The sequence below is a fragment of the Salmo salar genome, chromosome ssa16, assembly GCF_905237065.1.
Source record: "Salmo salar chromosome ssa16, Ssal_v3.1, whole genome shotgun sequence".
Lineage (NCBI taxonomy): Eukaryota > Metazoa > Chordata > Actinopteri > Salmoniformes > Salmonidae > Salmo > Salmo salar.
In genome coordinates, this window is record NC_059457.1 from 63,314,386 (window position 1) to 63,326,912 (window position 12,527).

At 48.0% G+C, this 12,527-nt stretch overlaps 2 pseudogenes; one reads left to right on the forward strand and one right to left on the reverse strand.

Moving 5' to 3' along the window:
* Positions 1 to 4,921, forward strand: part of LOC106574363 (ras-associated and pleckstrin homology domains-containing protein 1-like) — an 83,448-nt pseudogene extending 78,527 nt beyond the window's left edge.
* Positions 4,922 to 6,687: 1,766 nt separating this feature from the next.
* Positions 6,688 to 12,382, reverse strand: LOC106574362 (secreted phosphoprotein 24-like; annotated as a pseudogene).
* Between the last annotated feature and the right edge of the window lie 145 nt (positions 12,383 to 12,527).

Genomic DNA, 12,527 nt, shown 5'->3' on the forward strand with positions numbered 1-12,527 from the left:
AGGAGGGTACCTCCCCCCCGCTTCAACAGCAACTGCCCCCCAGATCCGCAGCGGTTACACCCAGGCCTTGCCCCCCCAGCCCTCCCCTCCGCCACCCCAACAGCTGCCCCCCCAGATACGCAGCAGTTACACCCAAGTCCTGCCTTCCCTGCCCCGCCAGCCCTCCCCTCCGCCACCCCAACAGCTGCCCCCCAGATACGCAGCAGTTACACCCAGGTCCTGCCTTCCCTGCCTCCCCAGCCCTTCCCTCCACCACCCCAACAGCTGCCCCCCAGATCCGCAGTAGTTACACCCAGGTCTTGCCCTCTCTGCCCTTCCCTACACCACCCCCTCAGCCTACTCCTACACCACCCTCCCTGCCCCCCCAACTTTCTCCACCAGCCCAACAGCTGCCCCCCACATCCGCAGCAGTTACACCCAGGTCTTGCCTTCCCTGCCGCCACAGCCCTCTCCTCCACCACCCCCCAACCCTCTCCTCCACCACCCCAACAACCCTCTCCTCCACCACCCCAACAGCTGTCCCCACAGCCCTGCAGCAGCTACAACCAAGCTGTGCCCCCTCCACCGCCGCCCCCACCCCCGCCGCCTCCTCCCCCGCCGCCCCTGCCTGCCAGCAGCACCCCTCACCACTCGGGCCCCACCGTGTTCGCCAAGTACAGCACCATCACCCGGCTGCAGAACCAGAACGCCGCCCACCTGGCCGCCAATCACAGGGCGCAAAACAACCACCAGAGCCCAGCCAGGGTGCTAGCTCAAGCCCCGCCTCCTCCCCATCAGACGGCTGTCAAACCGCTGGTCAACAACATCAATGTCCCGCCTCCCCGCCTCCCCCTCCCCCACCATCTTTGCCTGCTCTGGGGTCGGCCATGGCCGCACTCCGGCTCGGGCCCCCCACCCCGGCTGTCGTGCCCCAGTTCATCCCGCCGCCGCAGAGCAACGACATTCCCCCTCCTCCTCACCCAGACCCCATGCCAGGTCTGTGCCCATCGCGCTACGCCACCAACGCCCTCCAGCAGGCACTGGCCCAGAAGTTCCCCAGCGGTCCCCCCCAGGGCCCCTCTCCCCCCGCTGCCAGACTGGTCGAGTCGCCCCCGGCTCCGCCTCCTCCCCCACCACCTCCCCCTCCTACCCCACCACCTCCCCAGCAGCTCTCGGTGCCGACACCCCCTCCTCCCCCCCACCACCTCCCCCTCCTACCCCACCACCTTCCCAGCAGCTCTTGGTGCTGACACCACCTCCTCCTCCCCCACCACCTCCTCCCCCACCTCCTCAGCAGCAGTACTCGCCCGCAGCTGCTCCCCCCCTGCCCTACCCAAAACCTTCTCCCCAGGCTTTCTGCTCCACCACGGTGCCCGGAAACCTCTCTACCCAGTTTCCCCTCTCCCTCCCGCCCCACCTGCTGCCCCAACTCCTCCCCCACCACCACCTCCGCCGGTGTCAATGAAGAAGCAGCACAGCCTACAGATAGGCCACACCACCAACCAGCCCCCTCCCATATTTCCCAAGCAGCACAGCCTCTCCAAGCCGCCCCCCATGTCCTTCACGGCTCCGCCCACCACCACCTCCCTGGTCAAACAGATGGCAGGCCAGTTCCCAGGGTCCACACTGTCAACCAATCACACTGAGAGCCCCAAAGCCCCCCTGTCTCCTCCTGCGGTGAAGGCCAAACCAAGATGGCAGCCAGGCGGTGGACAGGCCCAGCAACAGGCCCCTGAGTTCCCTCCACCCCCTTCTGAGAGCAGCCTGCCTTTCCCCCCTCCTCCACCTCCTCCCCCACCTCCACCTGCTCCGGTCACCAGCCCTGCCCCTCCTGCTCCACCTCCCCCTCCCATCACTGGCCCCACCCCTCCGCCTCCCCCTCTCCCCCCCGGCAACCTAGGCTCGCCCCTGAAGAGATCTCCATTGGGCTCCTCCTCCTCGGGCTCCTCTGTCTGGGGGGGCAGGAAGCCCCCGCCTGCCATCCCCCAGAAGGCCTCCAGCATCAAGTCTAACTCCTCGGCTGAATACCAGGAGTCCCGCAGGAACCTTCTCAGCAAGTTTGCCCCACAGTCCTCTTCCCCCTCCACCTTCCCGTCCTCCCCTGCCGTACCCTTGGGTAGTTTTCCCTCTAAGGACCCCTCCCCGGCCGGCCCCGCGGCGCCCCCCAAGCCAGGCAAGCTGAACCTGGCCAACCTGGCCCTGCAGGCCAAAGTGGGTCAAGTGGGCCAGCAGCGCCAGTCCGCCGCTGACTTCCCCCCTCCCCCGCCGGCTTTTGATCTCTTCCCCCCTCCTCCGCTGCCCAGTGACGGCCACGTCGGGGCACCTAAGGTGGCAGTGGTCAACCCCCAGCCAAAAGTACCACCCGCCCCTCCCGGTCCCCCTCCCCCCGCCACCATCAACTCCTCCTGGGGCAAGGGCTCCCTGAAGAAGGCCCCTCCCCCCACGCAGCAGCGGAACCAGCCGTCTCCCCCGGCCCTGTCCCCGCCTCCCAAGCTGCCCACCTCGCCCCCCAAGGGGAACGGCAACAACGGCGTTCCCCAGCCGGGCAACTTCATGGACGACCTGAACCGGACACTGAAGCGCAAGTCGGTGAGCCGGCAGGGTTCGCTCTCCTCGTCCCGCCTCTCCAGCTCCAACCTGGAACCCGCCGCGGGCACCATGGACGACATGGAGTTGGCGCTGCCCCCACCGCCACCCGAGTTGCTGTCGGGGGGGGTCTCAGGCTATGCAACGCTACGGCGGGGGCCCCCGCCGGCCCCACCCAAGAGGGGGGGCAACACCAAACTGACACACTGACCAGGGGAGTGGTAGAAAAGGAGACTGTTGGATGATGCCTACATTACCTCTCTTGGAGAGGAGCTTCTATCTATCATGTCTATCACACAGGACCGTCAGTGGACATTGACAAACTGAACTCCTCGTGTTCCATGATTATGATGGTGAATACTTAACCACGTAAATAAGGAAACGCCAAACCATGTATCCACTTCTTCTTCTTTGCCATATGTTTGTGCCACGTAATCAGAAAACCATAATAACGACGTTAGGATTCATTCTGCATTGGTACTGCATGGACATGCTGTAAAACATGAAGTTCTTTGAGTGTGTGTATGTGTACCCGTTTGTGTGCGTACCCGTGTATGTGTGCATGCGCGTGTTCACATGCATCCGTGTGTGTGTGTGTGTGTGTGTGTGTGAGAGAGCGAGAAATAGAAGGGGAAATGGGGGACAGCCCATAAAGGAAGGCCTCTGTAATAGGGATTGTTATTTTGCCTCTGTTTTTATATGAAATTATTTAATACATGAAAGGATTTTCTTATTTTTTAGTTAAGTTTTTAAAAGCTGGTTGGCTAAATCAATTTGTTTGGAAATCATGAGATGCGGATAAGATCGAAAAACTTTAGAGTATAGGCTGAGAGGCTGTTTTAATCAATGAGCTAAGAATTCCTAACATTCCCTGAATGTTTTACAAGTGTCTCGTTCTTTGTGCTGTGATTCGGTGACACGCCAATCAGGATGCCTTTTTTTCACAGACGATTGCCCTCTCTCGAAAGAGTCTCCAAATAAAAAAAGGAAATTCCCTCCTCCTAATGGCACGAAGCCACGACTGTGCAACTGGAAACATTTGTGATTTGGAATTATTTTTTCCGTAAATGTTTTATTTAATGCGTATTTTGCTTAACTGAAAGACTCAAGCGGCACGAGGCATATCGTGTGTATGTCTTCGAGGGCCCTGTGAGTCTGTGGAGTGTGCTGTGTTTGTTTGACCTGACCTGCATCTGGGTCATGTTCATTAGGCACCAAGCAGAAGAAAACGGACTGTGAAACAGGGAGGAACTCACTGGATTGTCCAATAAACACACATTTTCGCTTTTCGTTGCTACACGTTCTAAAATGTTTGGTGCCTAATGAACATCTGCTTCTGTTTATCTGTACAGTAACAGCCCTTGCTCCCCTCCCATTGGCCCCTGCCGCATTTAGATTGTCACATGACATGGCCTAAAAATTATAGAAATATAATGTACAGAGTGGGGACAGCTGTGCTCCAGGTGCAGTTTACTATATACTCAGTTATTCTCAACATGGTGGCTAAAATTGAAGCGACACGTTGTTGCTTTAAGGTACTGAGCATTGAATTATGTTGTCATTAGCATTAGACCAGACCTGACTGGCAAAATTAACCCACAAATTCCCGTCTGACTCGCATTAAAATTGAATGTTGCTTTCTACTCTGTTGCTTTCTATATCCTGTTTTTATGGCCTAAACATCCCAGTGTGGTGCAGTTTCCTGCTTCTCTTGCCAAAGTGCAGTGCAGAGAGAGGGGGCAGTGTTCTCGCAGCAATGCCTTCATTTCAAGGGTGCTAGTGCTTATTGTCCTAATAAGCCTGGATATCAATGGGCAGACATCTGAAGTTCAATGAAGGGTTTGTCCCAATTCTCCACATCCTGGATTGGATTGATATAAGCATTCGCTACGGTTTCCACCATTGTTAGCAATAGGTACAGTATAGCGACGATACCCACAAAGCTGAATGACCGTACTGAACTCAAGTGGACCATGAATGTTGAGGGACCACTACTAGACACAAAACATGCTGTCATATTAATCTTGCTTATCTACATTGCTCTGTATTGGTGAAGTTGGCTCTAGACGCTGATCTTGGGTCATTTTTGCCGCTAATGGTTGGGGGCAGGGAAGCTGATCCTAGATCTGTACCTAGGGGAAACTTCACCCCGGAGCCTGTGCATTTTCATGATTGAATATTATCCTTTTCAGGTTGTTGGTTTGCAGTATGTCAAACTGAAGTAGGCATTAAATTATTGAAGTGTTGTATCTGATTTTGGGAGCCAAATGAAGAAAACGGGGGAGATTGCAAACTAAATGTCTCTACTTGCATATAAACCGAAGATCACAATATAAATGTTCAAATCATACCTCGACCATGTCCCACTGTCTTGTTTATCACCAACTCTATGGTTAATGTATTGGTTAACTTAAAGGGGCAATCTGGGACTCAAACATTCCTTTTTTTTTTTGCTAAATAGCTAAGGAATGGGGCTGGACCACTAAAACAATTAACCAGGGCTGGGATTCAATCCGCTTGTGCCTGTCAACGATGCACCATAATAAGGTAATTTACAATTGAACCGACATCTGCAGCGTTTATCGTGAATGCAATGGAATTAAACAAGCGTATATTTTGGATTTTGATTGTGGTAAGTGTAATTAAGCTCACGAGGCATTATTGAAGAATGGCTATATATCATTAATTTAAAAGTCAAATTGGATGTACCAATCCCAGATTGTCCCTTTTAACCTTTGTCTACTGTTGTGAAAGAATGAAACTTAAAGATTGAGGCTAGAGCATCTAATGCTTCCTTCCTTGAAGTAGTCACTGATCTGACATACACTACATGACCAAAAGTATGTGGACACCTGCTCGTCAAACATCTCATTCCAATATCCTGGGCATCGATATGGAGTTGGTCCCCCATTGCTGCTATAACAGTCTACACTTCTGGGAAGGCTTTCCCACTAGTTGGAATATTGCTGCAGGGACTTGCTTCCATTCAGCCACGAGTATTAGTGAGGCTGGGTGATTAGGCGTGGCTCGCAGCCAGCGTTCCAATTAATCCCAAAGGTATTCGATGGGGTTGAGGTCAGGGCTCTGTGCAGGCCAGTCAAGTTCTTCCGCACCGATCTTGAAAAAACATTTCTGTATGGACCTCGCTTTGTGCAAGGGCGCATTGTCATGCTGGAACAGGAAAGGGCTTTCCCCAAACTGTTGCCACAAAGTTGGAAACACAGAATCGTCTAGAATATTACTGTATGCTGTAGCGTTATTTCCCTTCGATGGAACTAAGGGGCCTAGCCCGAATCATGAAGAACACCCCAGATCATTATTACTCCACCAAACTTTACAGTTGGCACAGTATTGTGGCAGGTAGCGCTCTCCTGGCATCCGCCAAACCCAGATGGTGACGTGTGATTAATCACTCCAGAGAACATGTTTCAATGGCGGAAAACTTTACACCTCTCCAGCTGACGCTTGGCATTGCGCATGGTGATCTTAGTCTTGTGTGCGGCTGCTCGGCCATGGAAATGCATTTCATAAAGCTCGCGACGAACAGTTCTTGTGCTGATATTGTTTCCAAAGGCAGTTTGGATCTCGGTATTGAGTGTTGCAACTGAGGACAGACTATGTTTTACACGCTACGTGCGTCAGCACTCGGCGGTCCTGTTCTGAGAGCTTGTGTGGCCTATCACTTCGTGGCTGAGATGTTTTGGCTCCTAGATGTTTCCACTTCACAATAACAGCACTTACAGTTGACCGGGGCAGCTCTAGCAGGGCAGACATTTTACAAACTGACTTGTTGGAACGGTTGACTCCTATCACCGTGCCACGTTGAAAGTCACTAAGCTCTTCATAAGGCCATTCTACTGCCAATATTTGTCTATGGATATTGAATGGCTGTGTGCTTGATTTTATACACCTGTCAGCAACAGGTGTGGCTGAAATGGTGTCTACATACTTTGTATATAGTGTAACCAATGCAATTGAAAGGTTGCTTATACCAATCCAGTGGTTACTTCAAGGAAAGAAGGTTCCATTTTTTTAGGCTTAGTGGGCTGTTGTATTCTTGAAGAGCTCATTTGTATACCCGTCACTGGTATGATAAGCATAGATATGCACTGTGAGACTGACCAGGTGAAAACTATGATCCTTTATTGATGTCACTTGTTAAATCCACTTCAATCAATGTCGATAAAGGGGAGGAGACGGGTTAAAGAAGGATTTTTAAGCCTAGAGACAATTGAGATGTGGATTGTGTGTGCCATTCAGAGGGTGATTGGGCAAGGCAAAAGATTTAAGTTCCTTTAAGCAGGTATCAGGCACACCGGTTTGAGTGTGTCAAGAACTGCAACGCTGCTGGGTTTTTCACACTCAACAGTTTCCTGTGTGTATCAGGAATGGGCCACTACCCAAAGGACATCCAGTCAACTTCACACAACTGTGGGAAGCATTGGAGTCAACATGTGCCAGCATCCCTGTGGAACGCTTTCGACACCTTTCTAGAGTCCATGCCCCGACAAATTGAGGCTGTTCTGAGGGCAAAAGGTGTTCCTAATGTTTTGTGCACTGTGTAGAACAGTCTGTTTATACACAGGCCACCCAATTCTGATTTTCCACTAATCGGTCTTTTGACTAGTCAAATGAGCTCTATTGCCAATAATAGGGCAAAATATCATAATTGGGCTGCCTGTATAAATGCAGCCAAACACTATCTTTGATAAGATGGAATGTAGCTCTGAGTTGATGAGCTTTGAGTGCCCTCTTGTGGTCTCCATGTCCTGCATATACAGGATCACCCTGCATGCGTCTTTCAATCACGATGGACAGTGGATCATTTGTCATTCTTAAATTATCACTTGTATCTATTAAAGGCCAGAGGCTTGTATGTCCCATTTACTGAACATGAATGACTCGCATTCAGACGAGTAATCAATTTAATTGGAAATTCTCATGTTCCATCAGAACCTCCTAAGCTCCCTTCTTTCCAACGAGTACTGTCAGGGCCTGATGGTACAGAGAGAGTCACCACAGAGTCGTCTGATCAGGAGAATGTCACGTTATAGAAATGTATGGTGTAGAACAGACATGGTTGTCTGTCAGAAAATTGTAATGTATAGAGCTGACAATTCAGTATTCTATCTGCAACACTCGGAACGTTTCACATCACTGAATATACTCCGGGTGTGTCGGGCCGAATCACTCCAGGTGGTTGCCGATGCTGTCGCCTCTTGGGATCAGCCGAGGCTCCACTTCCTGTCTGGAGAAAGAGTGGCTGGGAAAGAGAGGAGGGGCCTCAGATGCCAGGCACAGGTAGGGCAGGGCCTGCAGCAATACATTGTGGTTAGCACAGTGATTATTTTGAGTGTTCTATACATTGGTATCAATTGAAGCAGATTTTCTTTAGCCTGGTCCCTAGATCTGTTTGTGCCATCTTGTCAACTGACCAAAGGAGATAAAAAAGACCGCAATAACAGATCTGGGAACAGGCTAGGTTTGCTTACCCTGTTCCCAAATGGTTACACGTTCAACTGCTGTCTCTTACTCGTGAAGTTTTGTTGATAGAGAATCTGGATTTATGGCCCAGCTAGACACTTTAGCTCTGTTTATACCTGGTGTAAACATGAATCCTTTGTCCTGATCTTGTCTACATTCTGATTTTGCCCTCATTTCAAGAAATGTGTCTAAAAATAGCCCACGTTAACATATGTAGCTTAAGCAACAAGGTTAATGAAATTAACAGCTTGCTAGTATCTCTGAAACTCACTTAGACAATACCTTTGATAGTGGTAGCAATACAAGGTTATAACATTTACAGAAATGCCAGTGGGGGTGGTGTTGCTGTTTATATTCTGAACCACATTCCTGTACAGATTTGAGATCTCATGTTAAATACTGTTGAAGTAATATGGCTACAGGTTCATCTGCCTCACCTAAAGCCCATTCTGGTGAGAAGCTGCTATAGACCAAGTGCCAACAGTCAGTATCTGGATAACGTGTTAAATGCTTGATAATGTATGTGATAACAGAAGTATATTTCTTTTCAAGCTGCCCACTCAAGAAAAAGCTTCAAACTGGAACCAGTGCCTGCAACCTGGTTATCAGTCAACCTACCAGGGTAGTTAAACAGCACAGGAATGAAATCAACATGTATTGATCACATCTTTACTAATGCTGCAGAAATGTGCTTGAAAGCAGTATCCAGATCCATTGGATGTAGTGATCATAGTATAGTAGCCATATCGAGGAAAACCAAAGTTCCAAAGACTGGGCCTAAAATAGTGTATGAGGTCATACAATAAGTTTTGTAGTGATTCCTATGTTGTTGATGTAAAGAATATTTGTTGGTCAGTGTTGTGTAATGAGATGCAACAGTTACACATTTAGGAAATTGCTTATCCCAGTTTTATTTTTTAAATGTAACCTTTATTTAACTAGGCAAGTCAGTTAAGAATAAATTCTGACGGCCTCCCCCGGCCAAATCCGGATGACGCTGGGCCAATTGTGCGCCGCCCTATGGGACACAGCCTGGATTCGAACCAGGTACTGTAATGACGCGTCTTGCACTGAGATGCCGTAGACGGCTGTGCCACTCGGGAGCCCAATTAAAGCATTATTTAATCTGCAGTTATTGTTTATCCTTTTACCAGTAATTTTTACATGTACATTTTATTTTGATTAATATGTCTTATTTTGTAACTAAATGCAGGTTCTGATGGTATGAGTAAATGTTGGGGGAAAAAATCTTGGTTCTTTTCTAAGCATAGCAATTTCAATGTAAAAAAGGACTCCGACAACAAAAAAGTTGAAGTGAACTGGCAAGGGAGCTGAGTCCTCATTCAAATCCCCAGAGCTCACTTTAAAGAGGACTGAGATTGGTTCTTTTAAAGAGGAATAATGTGAAAAAACCCTTCTATTCTCTTCATCTATTGGGCATCCCCCCTCTCTCACCACTGGACTCAGAGCTGTCCTGGCCACAGTTCAGGGACACAACCGGAGTGAGCTCTGCAGGGGCGCACACTCACATGTGTGATGCAGGAGGTGGCTGGCTGGGAGGGAGGGGAGGATAAGTGGCAGTAAAGAATGGGCATACCTTAAAGCACTTTGATCAGTATGCTAGTACAGTATGAATGTTTCTCTATCTAAAAAATCTATATCTTTAGTGTTTTATAAATCTATACATCTAGCTTTTATAACAGGCACCAGTCCTGTTGGAATGATCAAGGCAGAGAGATAAACTAATTTGGTGACATTCTGTTCTCCCCAGTCTGTCAAAACAAACACAGCATCCCATGCCAAAATCAACAGTGTGTGGAGTCTGTCAACAGTAGAATGTCCTAAAAACCATCAGTTTATAGATTAACCCTATAGCGGACTACCACAGTAATCTGTGTCTAGGACCAAACACAAATAATTTGCTCGTATTGTTATCCGCTATTGATGTAAAATGCAGTTTATGTAGCTATTTTTCCTGTTCATCTGGTCCAAGATTTAGAAAGATATTTGTTTTGTGAGTCAATAAAATAATTTGCTAAAGAGATGTGGTCATGTATTTATCAGTCCCAATCCTTCATCAGCTGCGTATTGGGGAGGAATTGTTTATTGTACTGAGTGAGTGTGGTTGTTTATACGAACATTGTCTCAAAGTAGTGTATAGAGTAGAGTGCTGATCTAGGATCAGGTCCTCCCTGTCCATAGTGTATTTTTATTAATTATGATCTGAAAGGGAAAACCGATCCTAGATCATCACCCTTATTCTGAGATGATTGATTCGGCCCCGGATCCATTTCTTGTACTGAGTTCATAGGCTGCGATCACACAGGTAGCCCAATTCTGATATTTTTTTTTCTCTAATTGGTCCTGACAAATCAGATCTTTTTTTTGGCCAATAATCGAGGATCGGGTCTCACCACAAAGAAGCCCACTCTGAAAGCACATCTCTGTGGGTCTTCTCCAGAGCTCTTCAGACAGTCTGTCTCCTTTATCCCAAAGTAACAACCTGGAAGAGAAGATAGATCTTAATGCATGTGATGACGTGTATGGGGGAAAAAAAAAAAAAAATGAAATGTAACGACCCCTACCTAGGTATGCTTGCTACTATCTTCCCCAAGTGAGCGGAAGTTAGCAAGTTTGATTTACTACATTGTTGTCAGAAGTGGGATGGTGCCTGTGATATAAATGCAACATTTTCAAAGATTTTACTGAGCAACAGTTCATAAAGGCCCGACTATGGATTTCACATGACTGGGAATACAGATATGCATCTGTTGATCTCAAATACCTTTAAAAAAAAAGTAGGGGTGTGGATCAGAAAAGCAGTCAGTAAGTGGTGTGACCACATTTTTCCTCATGCAGCGCGTCATCTCCTTGAGTTGACACCGCATTGAGTTGATCAGGCTGTTGATAGTGGCCTGTGGAACGTTGTCCCACTCCTCTTCAATGGCTGCGCGAAGTTGCTGGATATTGTCGGGGACTGGAACAAGCTGTCAGACACGTTGATCCAGAGCATCCCAAACATGCTCAATGGGTGACATGTCTTGAGTATGCAGGCCATGGAAGAACTGGGACATTTTCAGCTTCCAGGAATTGTGTACAGATCCTTGTAACATGGGGCTATGCATTATCATGCTGAAACATGAGGTGATGGCTGCAGATGAATGGCACGACAATGGGCCTCAGGATCTCGTCACGATATCTATGTGCATTGAAATTGCCATCGATAAAATACAATTGTGTTCGTTGTCTGTAGCTTATGCCTGCCCACACCATAAACCCACCGCCACTATGGGGCACTCTGATCACAACGTTGACATCAGCAAACCACTTGATGCCATACACGTGGTCCGCAGTTGTGAGGCTCTTGAACGTACTGCCAAATTCTGTAAAATGATATTGGAGACATGATTTTGCAAACATTTCTAAAAACATGTTTTCACTTTGTCATTAGTATATGTAATCAATTTTGAATTCAAGCTGTAGCACAACAAAAATGTTGTTACAGCTTGAATTCAAAATGGATTTTATCACGTTTAAATGTGGAATAAATCGAAGGGTATAAATACTTTCTGAAAGCACTGTAAATGTAGCCATTCCACTGAGGTTAGGGGTGAGAAGATACTTACCCTTTTGACAGAGCCATGGGTGACTCGCTATAGACTAAGGCCAGCGTACAGATTGTTGACTTTGTCATGGTTACGACGAGAGCCTTGTCTGCCATGGACGCCAGCTCTGACTGGTATAGGGGCAAGCCTGCAGAGGTCAAAGGTAACAGGGGAGACTGAGCACTCATACAGTACATTTCACATCAGGGGTATTTGGGAGGTAATATTGTCCTGGGTCCCTCGTCAGCATTGTGAATAGATTATTTGTATTAATGATTAACATAATACCTTGAACTGGGTCATGTTCATTAGGGCTCACCGTAGGAAAACACTGCAACAGAAAACAAAAATAAGTATTTCTTATTCCTCCCATTTTACTCGTTTTCTTCAGTTTGGTGCCCAGTGAACACGACCCTGGCTTCACTTCCTGACTGGATGCAAATTACAAATCAAATGGACTGAGGCATGTGTAGAAGCACTATCAAAACCAGCTGCAGAATTGAGTTCTACCCCTGAAAGGATTGTGTATCACTTACCTGAGCAGAACAACACACCGCTTCATCTTCTGTCTGTCATAAAACAAAGCACCTCGATCATCAACTCCCCCATTCCTTAAATACAGTAGGATCAGACTCTACCCTGCCCTCTCCCTCCTGTTCCCTCCTCCTTGCCATGACACTGACTAACCTTAGTGCTTTGGGTTTATTTCAATACCTACAGGCTGACATCTCATTACGCAGATGCACATGCAATCTTACAAATCAGTGCAAACAACTACATATCACAAAAATTGCAAGTAAAACCTTTAAAATAGCCACCATATGCAAAGGCAGTGCTAGCAATAAATAGACAAGTTTGCTTGCAAGAAGACCA